Source organism: Rhipicephalus sanguineus, chromosome 1, assembly GCF_013339695.2.
Source record: "Rhipicephalus sanguineus isolate Rsan-2018 chromosome 1, BIME_Rsan_1.4, whole genome shotgun sequence".
In the NCBI taxonomy this organism is placed as follows: domain Eukaryota; kingdom Metazoa; phylum Arthropoda; class Arachnida; order Ixodida; family Ixodidae; genus Rhipicephalus; species Rhipicephalus sanguineus.
The window spans coordinates 116,645,132-116,657,063 of record NC_051176.1 but is presented as its reverse complement, the minus strand read 5'-3'; the positions used below and the strand labels follow the sequence as shown (position 1 = coordinate 116,657,063).

Sequence of the window (11,932 nt, the reverse complement as noted above, 5' to 3'; positions counted from 1 at the left end):
CGTGTTTTGCGTACTTTTGCAGTTCTTAATGCATCTGATGACATCAGCTTTATGAGGCGTTCATTCTTAACTCGATAAAACTATCAAGATGCCTTTCCTACGTTGAGAAATTACAGGAATGGCATTGAACTGCCCGGCCATTGCCAGAGTGCGAATGGGCTAAGTTTTTTTCATTCCGAGGAATTAAAAAGAATCGAATTGCGGCAAGTTCTAATTCCCCGGAACGGAATGGGAATGGAATGGAGGCGCCCATTTCGCAACACTGCTTCCCGCCCACTGCAAAGTGCTCAGCCATAATTCTTCATCATCATCAGCCACAGCACAAAGTGCACATAATGTCTTACAGATGTGTAGCGGGTGCCACGATTCTCCGAAGAATGACGAAAAATGGCATAGTGGGAACTTCGATACTTCAGAAAATTTGCGATGATTTATGACGTAGTGGGTACCTTGCATGTGTACTTGTATTAGTTGCCCAAAAGACTCTACAACGGGCTCTACGAAGTCCGCTCTTCCAGCTTTCGCTGTGACTGTGCTGCGTGTTCCGCGCAGGCCTGGCGATCTTTTTATTAGAACAGCGGTCTCGCACATCAGAGAGTGCACTTAATGACGTGCTGTTTCTGAGATCGTGCTCACTCCCTTGACTCAAAGCATTGAGCCCACTAAGAAAATTTGTATTTGTCTTTTGAGAACATAAATACTATGACTTTGTAAGTAGTACTGGTTTGTGCTAGTTGGTAGGAATTCGTGATATTGTTACGTCCACTCCTCTGAAGAACGCGTTTTACCCTTGTTCCACTTTCTTAAGAAGAAGGCAAGTAACTACGTCACAAATCCAATGTTTTTTATGATATACCTTAACTTCAAATTTTTGCATAGGAAAAAAAAAACCGTTACGAACCGTTACGGAACATTTTTTGTTTTCGTTCCGGAACTGAAACGGAACGGAACTTTTTGCGGTGGAACAAAACTAAAACCGAAACGAAAAACATTTCGTTCCGAATCCGTGATTAATAGTCATTAATTAGTGATCTAAAATCTTAGTAAATATACCTTGAATCGCTCAAGAGGACAGTAAACGACAGCAAGTTCCTTTCATTCTCGTTGGGCTATTGTGGATTTTCTAATGATTTGGCACAATTTAGCTGAAACATCCCGCATTTAGATTGAATAACTAGAATTTATGCAGTATTTTATTGTACGTAGATATAATGTATAAATCTGCTCAAAATAAGTACGAACAACAATCTAAAGCTGAAACATGTAACGGTGCTTTTAAGTCGTATTTTCTTGCACAGGCTTTCGCCGATATCGCTTCCGTTGCTCTAAGGCTAGGTCTAGCGTGCCCGCTGAGTATAGTTTTTTTCTTATTTTTATTATTTATATGGTGCTAGCAACTAGCGACATTACGTTCCTTGCGCAGAACCTCAGATTCACCACCGAATGGGTGTTGTTGAGATAGAAGAAAAATCCCTCAAACAAACATAGAAATTGGCATGGAAGCGTACGAATATGTCGGGCTAACACGACTGATAGGTCGTGGCATCAGTAACATGACATGCTCATCAGTTACGTCACGATTAACGATAACACCTGCATTAGATATGCGGGTGTGAGCTACACGTAGAAATATGCAGATGAAGTAGCTGAAAAGGGAAAGTATTGATGAAGTATTCTTTTATAGCGCCCCTCAGCAGGGCCCGTTGCAGCTTATATTTATTCGCTGGAGATTGTAAGGTAACGTCTGGGGAGGATTTTACGAGATAATTTTTCAAATCGGTTCATTATTGAACACGTGAAATGAACGGGAACTGTCCGCTACCATGTTCCACAAGGAGGGCTCCACGGCCAGACAAAACACTCTCCTCTTTGTTTCGGCACTAGGGTGCCCAAGCGACATGGCTCATTTGCTTCAGTGCCGGAGGATGACGAGAATGTTATCCCTCCGCAGTGGATGAAAAACCGAAGCCGTGTACCATGATCAAGGACGTTACATGACAGGTCTGGCCGACAGCATACGCGTGACTTCAGACTGACCGTTCCAACGACTGCCTGTTACGTCAACATACGGGAGTGTTACTATCCCTCTCGAGCGGCTGCTGCTGCTGCTGCTGCTTCTATAAGAAGGGCGCGCAGCGTTCCCTCTTATTCCGACTGTTTTTCGCGCCGCGCCGGCTTTTCAGGGTCCGCAGACACGATCACTACCGATTGGTCTAACTGGGCGGTTTGTAATTGCCAAGCCTTAAAACTCTTCTGGAAATTTTCGCGAAAGAGACTTGTACCTGAGAAATAACCCGGGATGCGTACGAGCGAATTTGGAAACCAGGGTGACTGCAGTAGAGATGGGTGTCTTGACAAGTTCTCGTTCGATGTGGTCGTGCGAAGAAGAAAAATCACTACAACATTGAAGGTCATGTAAAAAACAAGGGGGGGGGGGGGAAAGAATATGACTTTTGGCAGTTGGGGGCAACACGTCCCCTCGCCCGCCGTAGATACGCCTATGCATGCAGCGCGAGCTCAAACTATTTCTGACGAGTGGTTGTTTGACGATCTACTCAGTTGTAGTCTCCTCCGCAGTGCTTGCGTGCAAGGTGTGAAAACCTCGCGCAGGCGGCTGGCCGCAGATAATCTACCGCGCTAATATGTGGGACCCGAAAGATAATCTGCTCTGTAGAAACAGGGCCACGTAATAAAAACCGATTAATCACGTAAATGTCATGCCGAAAGGCAACTCTGCGTCAATCGGATTTGCCGGTGTGCTGCTGACCGTGTCCGCTTTTAAAAGATGGGGGAGCACGGGCGCTCAGCCCCCCTTGCAATGCCAATCCCCCTAAGTTCGCCTGTGCGTGTACGGTGTGCATATTTTCTAATGACTACTAGTCGCAGCGAAATTTAAACATTCGTTGATAATAGTGTTTTGAATGGCTGGTATGTTGGGCGCACGTTTGTAATCCGTACTGAAATTCCCAGCGCGAATCTAGAAGACCAAAACAGCGAAGACACACGGACAGCACTTGTACGTGTGTCTTCTCTGTTTCGATCTCGTAATTGAGCGCTGCGAATTTCAGTATACTACTTCAAACCTTGCGCTGTCGTCTTAATTCGCGCAGTAGGAGTCGCATGGGACTGCCTGAACCGAGAGCGCGCATATCGTGCCATAACCATAGCATTTTATTGCCACGTTTTTCAGAACATCACATAAAATATGTGACAACAAGTGCAGTAGTCGTAGCGTGACGAAGCTGTAGCACTTTAGTAACACTTTCTTGCGATCTGTTGATCATCCTGCAATCTTTGCGACACCGCGAGAACATGGACACGAAGAGGACCTGAATGTTACTCCGCAGTAGTAGAATAATTATATGTATAGTATGCTACGTGATGAAAATCATGGTGTATTGTGGTTACATGATCAGCTTTACCTGTGCTGGAGGAGTCCTGAGCACATGTTGCTGACGTCACTAATTCTCTTTATATGAGGCTCAGCTAGAAAAAGAATATTAAAATAAGCTATTGCGTCATACATACACATGTGATGACTAACAAAACTTTTTCCCCTTTTCAGATGGCCTAGTTCTTTCCACCCTATAAATAACTGAGAGTTTCTTGAATAGCAATCGTACGCGACTGTGGTGACAGCTCTTCAAGTGTTACGTTTCTTATTCTTGCTTCTGCAAGGATAACCGCAGCTGCAGCAAACTGACGACACTCTTACTGCTGTTGTTTCAAACAACATGGCTTCTTCTTTCACTGAACTTAGTAACTATGGAAAGTCATTTCTGCGGAAACCCACAAGGTCTGTTGACTGCCTCATTTGTAGGAAGCCGGGAACCATAGAGCGTATAGCTGGGTGAGACTTGTTGCTTGGCGAGTCGACTGACATCGAATGGATACATGCTAGCGCGAAGAAGAAAACAAAGACTGAAGAAAGAAATAGCGCAGGGTTTTTTTTTAAAGGTGGGCTGCTCGGTTCATAAACATTGCGGCAGAAGAGCGGAATTACCGCACGACAGGGAACAGACAGAACACACGTGCCCTGCATGAGTTCACCATCCCATTTTTCGCGCTGTTTTAACACAAAGAAAAATCGACCTTTTGCTTTGTTTAGCGCCCGGCCTTTAGCTTCCTACTCTTTCTTTCTCGAGTATTTGTTTCATTGGTTGCCCCCAACAAGTATCCCTTAGATATCGAGCACATGTTTCTTGACTTTCACGACGACAATCACGAAACATATGCTCGATGTTCCTGTGGAATGTTCCTATAGACCGATATCACGGTGAATACATCAAGGGTCAAAATTAAAGAAACATATTCAGTTATATAGAAAAAAAACGACACTAACGTTCAAGAAGGCACCTGCCAGAAGCGTGTCGCCACGAATGTAACGTGTTAAGTTATCTTATGTGAAGTCACCGGTGTTAAATTCTTCTATATACCACGCGTGCTTATTTTTTGTTTTTATGTGTTCGCGGGCTCCATCCTCACAAACTGTCAGCACCGCAATCTTTGAGAAACTTCGCGATAGTTTCGGACTACTCTCTTAAGATTACAATAAGGACGCGAGTATTCGAGTTTATTCTGGGGCTAACGCGAGCACCAACGATAAAGCTAGAAGGTTCCCTCAGGCATCTATAAAAAAGCCGACACGTTTCACGGACGATCAGATTACCGACGACCGACCATTGTACTCGCTGCTATCAGTGTACAGCGAGGATTGCTTGTACTTTGAGTTGCTTCTTTTTGCGAGCACAGGTTCACCCAATAAAGAGTTCAATTTTTACGGGCTTCAGTTTTCCGTGCTTCACCGTCACAACCACGTGACACTATGATACAGTCCATGGGTTACCATGAGATACACGACGTCTTGGCGGTTTGTGTGGACCACTCTACATGTAGCCACTATTTTGTACCGAATATTAAGCAGAAGCCGAGTACGCTGGCATTAACAGCAAAAACGTGCTGACGGTTTGTCACCTGCGTTCCGGGTATAGTTTTCTATCACTCGAATACGTATACGCTTATCCAAGTGTGTATTATGACGAAGACGTGCCTAAAGAAGCGAGATTATGCTTACTGGAGAAGTCTCGAGACGCTAAAGTTTTGGCAACGGTCGCTCACTACCTCGTGACAATAATGTCCCATTGGCAGTGGGTGGAAAGGCGGCGAAGACCTTGCCTTTTTTTTTTGCTGCGCAAACCCGACTCCTGCGCCTATCACTGCGCCTGAACGACTCCTGCGCCCATCAGACACTGGCTATTGCAGTGGACATGGCCAACGCTCAATTGCTGAAAAGTTTCGAGCTATGTGGATATGAGGGAGGCGATGCGAGTGGCTACGGAGTATAACGCTAAAATAGACAGTGCGCGGGAGAGTAGGACAATATGACCTTCATTCGGTCAGTGGCCATCCGCATTTGCCTGGGCACTTATCCAATACGCGTAAAAAACGACAGTAAACACGCACCAAAAAAAAAAAATAATAATAATAAAACCGCAAACTGCCGTTGCATAATAGCTCCTTCCATCCTATCTTTACAGCTCTCTCTTATTAGAGGCGGTCGTCGGCACGCTTCTTTTACAACCGCGCGTAAACAAATCATGAATGATTGTGAAACAGAGTGGCAATGTCGTTTCCAAGCACTGGACGTCCTCACCACTGGCGAGAGTTGTAAACGTAGCGCAATGATAAAAAGAAATAAAAAAGAGAAAAAGAATACGGAATAAGGAACGAGCGAATGTTTCTCAATGGGTTCAATGGAAGTGTATATACATTGCACGAATTGACCATGTATATATGTATATTCCTGCAAGATATGGCGCCAAGCTGGTACTGAGGGCGACAGCGCTTTAACCCTCATATGGTTTTATATTTCTCGAAACAATGGGAAAAGTGGTCGCTTTACGCAGGACGGGACTAGACGAACTCTCATAGCGAATACTTATAGCGCCTGACGGAAAATAAGTTTTCTTAAAGGGGCCCTGCAACACTTTTCAGCATGGTCAGAAAGCACTGCCGATAGGTAGTCGAGGCTCCCGAGAATACGCGAGCCAAACAGCGCAGCACGCGGCCTGGGATTTACAGTAAATCTCAGAGTCAGCTAAACATCGCTTCCTCTGCTCTCGACAAATGATGCTGTTTACTCAAAATCACTGCGTCATTGACTCAAGTTCCACGCCATTAGCTGATTTGAACATGGCGCGCTCGGTAGTTACTGCGGCCGCCGCGGGAGGCCGTCACTTGCACGCGCGATCGCACTGAAAGTACACCGCGCGTTCGAAGAAAAAAAAAGAAAAAGAAAAAGTGTTCAAGGTCCCGAGGCGCGCGTGACGTACCATCTTCCCCAGTGCCATTCCTCCCTGCTTAGCTTCTAGCGCTTTCGTCGGTTCGACAGAAGAGAGAAAGCAATTACCGCGTGCGACAAATCTTTGTAACTCCGCTCGTTTTGGACGGATTCTAAAAAATTTTGCGGCGGTCGATTCGTGAGGCAATAAACTCGTTTAATGAAGCCACTCCATGGCTAGTTGGAAAAGTGTTGCAGGGCCCCTTCAAACCAATTCAGCTTCTATTCAAGCCGTTTTTGAAGCACAGTAACGTTCTGAAAGCAAGTTTAACAGTACGTTATGTTGGGCTAGTTGGTACATCGTTACTTGAAATACCTGGCGCAAGGTTGCAAGTGAGAAGTGCAACCTTGCGCCACGCATTTCAAGTAACTGAAAGCAAGTTGTCGATCATTTCATGAGAATAGAAAAGTTATAGTGTGAACCGTGGTCGATTCAGAGGGAGTCACTTTCATGCTGCTTCCGAATGCGTGAAATGAACTTCACTTCGAGCGCAGTAGCGAGATAATTTGATAATGAACCGAACTTAATGCTGACACAAGATCTACGCCCCGTTTTTGGCGACGAAGTGCACGTAAGCTCGCATCATTGGGCGAAGAACAAGCCCAGCGCCTCAATGTGTTGTAGAAACTTGCCACGGCTGTTATGTTCCGCTCACAGAGGAAGTGATATGTGGCATCGTGCTTTTCGGACAGAAAACCATGCGTATAGCAATGGGAGATGTCACTCTGTTTCCGTCTTCCAGTACAAGTCTTTGAGATTAAGCCAGCTTCTACAAACCGCAACCACATACGTCGATGCCGGTGGTGGAGGACCACTTATCAGTGTGCCGCACTTTACAACCCTTCTTTTTCGTCGACGCTGAAAGCTATTCGAATTTACCGTCCAATAGGAGCGTGTGGTGAAACGAAAAAGCAGCACGAAAGCGAATGTGAGTTGGACAAGCAGTGCTGAATTACCAACGCAGAAGGAAGAAAAGAAGCCCTTTGCGCAGTGTTCTCCGTCGACGTAAAGGGGTGGGGACTAGCGCGTTTATTCACTAGGCTGTTTTCCTCACCTGTAGAATGTAATGAACAAAGTCAAGCGTTTGTTATTCGTCTTCACCTCTTCATCTCCTGAGCGTCGTCGTCATCATCATCGTACGCTGTGTTGCTTTGGGTGAGTCTCTGTGGCTGAAAGAATGTCGTACTGACTGCCAATTATCAATATTTACTTACAGAACACGTATACAAACACATTGATCCGTTCAAACTAACAGGAATATCAATTAATAAAAAAACGTGTGTGTGTGCATGTGCATTCGTGCGTGTGCGTGTGTGTGTTTAGAGGAGTTGAAGGGGCTTCTCATGCTGCACTTCAACGTGAAACGTATGAAAGTATATATGAGGGTGTACATATTGACGTCTCTAATATGAATTTTACCTTGTCGGATCATGTCGAAGTGCTAACCCTATGCTGTATCCAGTTGTTTTATTTCCTTCCTACAAGTATACATGAGTCACAATGGCGCTGTGAATGGCGCTATACACACGCACACACACACACACACACACACACACACACACACACCACACACACACACACATATATATATATATATATATATATATATATATATATATATATATATATATATATATATATATATATATATATATATATATATATATATATATATGGGGGCCTTTCCGGAAATAAAACTAAACTGAACTGATATGGGGTGTTTATTCTTAGACAATAAATACTTTTTACAAAAATGCTATGACAGTCAGGCCCCTGTCGTCTTCGCAAACGAACTCTACGACAACGCGGAAAAACTTTGCCGCACCTACAGTTACATTGCAATGTGTAATTAACAAAAAAGTGTTAATTAACTTTCTAATAACTAAATTGAGGCCAGTTGTTTATACAGAAAAGTTGTAGGACTTCACAATTCATGGCACACCCATTTTATAAAAAATCCCGAGGTACACAGGTAATTTGAGATATTAATAATCGAAATTCAAGGCCCCGATCCCGGCGATATCAAAACTAAGCGCGCCGGGTGCGCAGGAAATGCGGCAGCTGCGTTGCGCCGGACCGGAAGCTCACGTGACGAACTTTGAGAAAAGGCGTGTCACAGCACAATTTGGTCAGGAAAAACGGCAAGTTGTCTCAAATACAGAAGTGGACCGTTTATTATTTGCGTTTGGTGTGTAGTGCTTATCCGTTTCTCTGTTAAACTCGGAAGAAGTGCGAAGAACTCTTTCGCTTGTCTGCGAGAAGTAGCGCCGCAGTGGTTGCCACCTAGTTTTGCACTGGACAGTGAAAAAAAAAAAAAAGTGGAAATTGCGATTTTCTTGGGTACAGCGCGAGAGAAACAGACGCCTCTCTGGACGCAAGCATTCTGTTGCAGATGACCGGTCCCGCTCGCCTTTCCCGTCTGGTGCTGTGTCCCCATCTGTGCCACAGACGCGTCCCCACTCGCCTTCGCCGACATTCCTCTGGAGCAACGGGAGGAGCCCCGGATTGCTTTCCTTATAGAATTAGTGCGTGAACCAACGTCGCCGTCAAGCGCACCATTTCATTCTTCGCGACGGCTTCTCTACCATCGCAACTATCTCTCCGAGGAACGCAAATGGCTCTTATTCCGCGTCATTTATGTTCAGACATATGTGCCGCCTTCCACGCTGACTCACAGTGCGCACATACCGCAGTATTGAAGGCTTACACCTTTCTTTGACTAATAATATAATTGTTGGGGTTTTACGTCTCCAAACCACGATATGATTAGAGGGACTCCGGTAGAGGACCTCAGAAATTTTGATCATCTGGTGTTTTTAACATGCACCCAAATCTAAGTACACGGGCCTCTAGCATTCTGCCGTAAACGAAATGCGGCCGCCGAGGCTGGGATTCGATCCCGCGACCTTTCTCTGACTCCGCTACTACTTGGCGCGGAATGTACCGCCTTTTACGCCACGTAATCGCACGGGACGGCGCACCATATGAGCCGCTTAGATACCGAGGACGTGTGTTGCCCGACTATGATTACGTAGAAGCGATTCTAGAGGAATGAAACATCTTTCATCTGACCAACACGGCTTAAGATGATCAAACTAATGGTTATAAAGAACAATTTAACCGAACATTGGGCGATGTGGTGGTAATGTACGTCATTTCCGATCTTTGACAGTGGGACCATGTCCTTCCCTCTGTGACGTGCGCCCACAATGCTGCTACACAGACCACCACTAGATACTCTTCTTACTTCGTGCTGTATCTACACGAACCTTCCTGCCCAATAGATACAATATTTCTTAACACCCTGACGTAAGTGAGTCGACGACAACTTCCCAGGCTGCCAAACACGCTGAAGAGCGTCGCCAGGTCGTCAGATCTCTCAGCACTGCTCATCAGCAGCGCCAAAAACACGATCGGTAAGTCTCGAAGCCATCAGCGTCGTAAACGAGCCACAGACTTGTGTGGCTCTGGATTCTTTCAGCTAGCCCCCGTCAGTCAACGAAACTTTTTTCGAAGTACCACGGCCCGTATACCAAGTGGTCAAGCAAACTTCCCACGTGAACTACGTCGTCGAGTCGCCGGATCCTTCTTCTGACCAACAATGTTGAGGGCATGATGTTATGCATATAGACCAGCTATTGCTTTACTATTACTGTGCATTCGTGCTCTGCCAATAAGTCGCCAAGGTGGCTCTTTTCCGGAGGGGAAGTGTGATGAAGAAGACCGGCACTATACTCGCCGAGGCAGAGAGCGCTGCTCATGCAGAAAGCAGGCGACGATTCGGCAGTACAAGCTTTGCGCTGGTTTGACCATTGCTAGCTAATTCCCTGCGTCTCCCTTTATTAATAGAGCGGTTATATGAAACACTCCATTGCATTATAAACAATTTTCTTATGTTTTCCTTGGCTGTATTGCCTCTTGCCTCGTTTGTGGTCGGGGTTAACTAAAATCGGGGTCCGCGGCACCCCTTTTCTCGTCCACTAAATAATAGGTAGCGGGATAAAAAGTATTGAAACGTGAGAAGTTCACTGACTGAAGGAAAAATAGAAGCAGCAGCGAAGGTATTGCATGTTGCGCTCTAACGAAAACCTGGCTGATCCCTCTGTCATAGGAATCGGTATAACACGAAAGTGAAACGTGTCTTCACAGACGTAGTTGAGCGTTTGTTGGGCATTCTTTCACCCCAACGGCGAAGGAATGAATGTTATAGCAACAAATTGTAATGTCACGCGAAGATTGGCAGGCAGTTCGAAACTTGCAACGCGATGCTTAAGCAGAAAGGACGCACGGAACAAACATACACAGGATGAGCGCAAACTGTCACAGTTGTAACTTATTTTTGCGTGAGCAGCGTGCTCCTTTCGCAAAAGCGGCCGCTGCAGTGAACTAAGTGGTCTTCGTGCTTTCTTGCGGTGGGAGCACAAGACGTACAAACCACCGCCATCAAGAGGCAAGCGCGCGCACTAGCGACCACGCCCTGCAGAGGCGCGCACTCATCGCGATGCGTGGGGCATCGATCTTTAAAGCGCGCTCTTTACGCTCTTCTAGAGTCACTGGAAAAATTTCAGAGTATCGCATCTGTTTTCCGCGCGCCGCCGCCGACGTGATTGGCTTACTCGCATCACGTGACCTCTCGCCGCCATATCCCTTCCAAGCGCTTTGGGTGCAGGCGCGTTCACTGCAGAGCGTGGCCGGACATTTAGCAGTACCACGCTCCCTAGAAGTACTTCGTCGCATTTGTAAACGCGCATTGCAGGCAGGGGCGTAAGAAATTTTTTTTCAGGATGGGGGGGGGGGTCACCTTCTTGATCTGAAGTGGGGGCTGTTGTGCCAGAGCAGGTGACCGAACGTCGAAGCAGGGATCAACCCCTGCATGCTTTGTCTGCAATCCGGGGAAAACGGCGTCTTCACCCGGCCGGCCCCGTCAACTGACGCCAGTCGTTCTTCAAAGCTGCCCAGCTATGGAAAGGCTGCTCAACTCCTGCGGTGTAAAGGAGGTTCAACACCTGCGGCCGGCGGATCGTCAGGTTAGAAGACCGTCAACACCTGCGGCCGGCGGATCGTCAAGTTAGAAGACAGCCAACACCTGCGGCCGGCGGATCGTCAAGTTAGAAGACAGCCAACACCTGCGGCCGGCGGATCGTCAAGTTAGAAGACAGCCAACACCTGCGGCCGGCGGATCATCAAGTTAGAAGACAGCCAACACCTGCGGCCGGCGGATCGTCAAGTTAGAAGGAGCCAACACCTGCGTGCGGCTTCTACCAGCGCGTCGCAATTGAGACTTCTAGCAGCGCGCCGCAATTTGAAGAAGGAAATAGGAGCCAACACCTGCGACCGGCGGACAGTCAGCAGGACAATGGACGGCTAGACGATTTAAGGCCGTGCCGGTCCGTGGATCGAGAGGGAGATCGGAGAAGGAGAACGACTCGAACGGAGTCGAACCAGCCGACGTGGTCGGGCTGGCAGTCATGTTACCTGGTAGCAAAAATATGTAAATAGTGTACATAAAATCTTTTCCTTCTTCATCTTGCCATTACTGACTACTCCGAGCACGATAGCGATGGGCCACGCTGCCCCATTCGTAACAGTGG

At 46.6% G+C, this 11,932-nt stretch overlaps 1 long non-coding RNA gene across 1 annotated transcript; it reads right to left on the bottom strand.

The window, feature by feature from the left end:
* Positions 1 to 11,192: 11,192 nt before the first annotated feature.
* Positions 11,193 to 11,597, bottom strand: LOC125757002 (uncharacterized). Its single transcript, XR_007414989.1, has 3 exons — positions 11,548 to 11,597; positions 11,388 to 11,507; positions 11,193 to 11,347 (listed from the first exon to the last, which is right to left on the bottom strand). It is a non-coding gene; the product is annotated as an uncharacterized LOC125757002 (long non-coding RNA).
* Between the last annotated feature and the right edge of the window lie 335 nt (positions 11,598 to 11,932).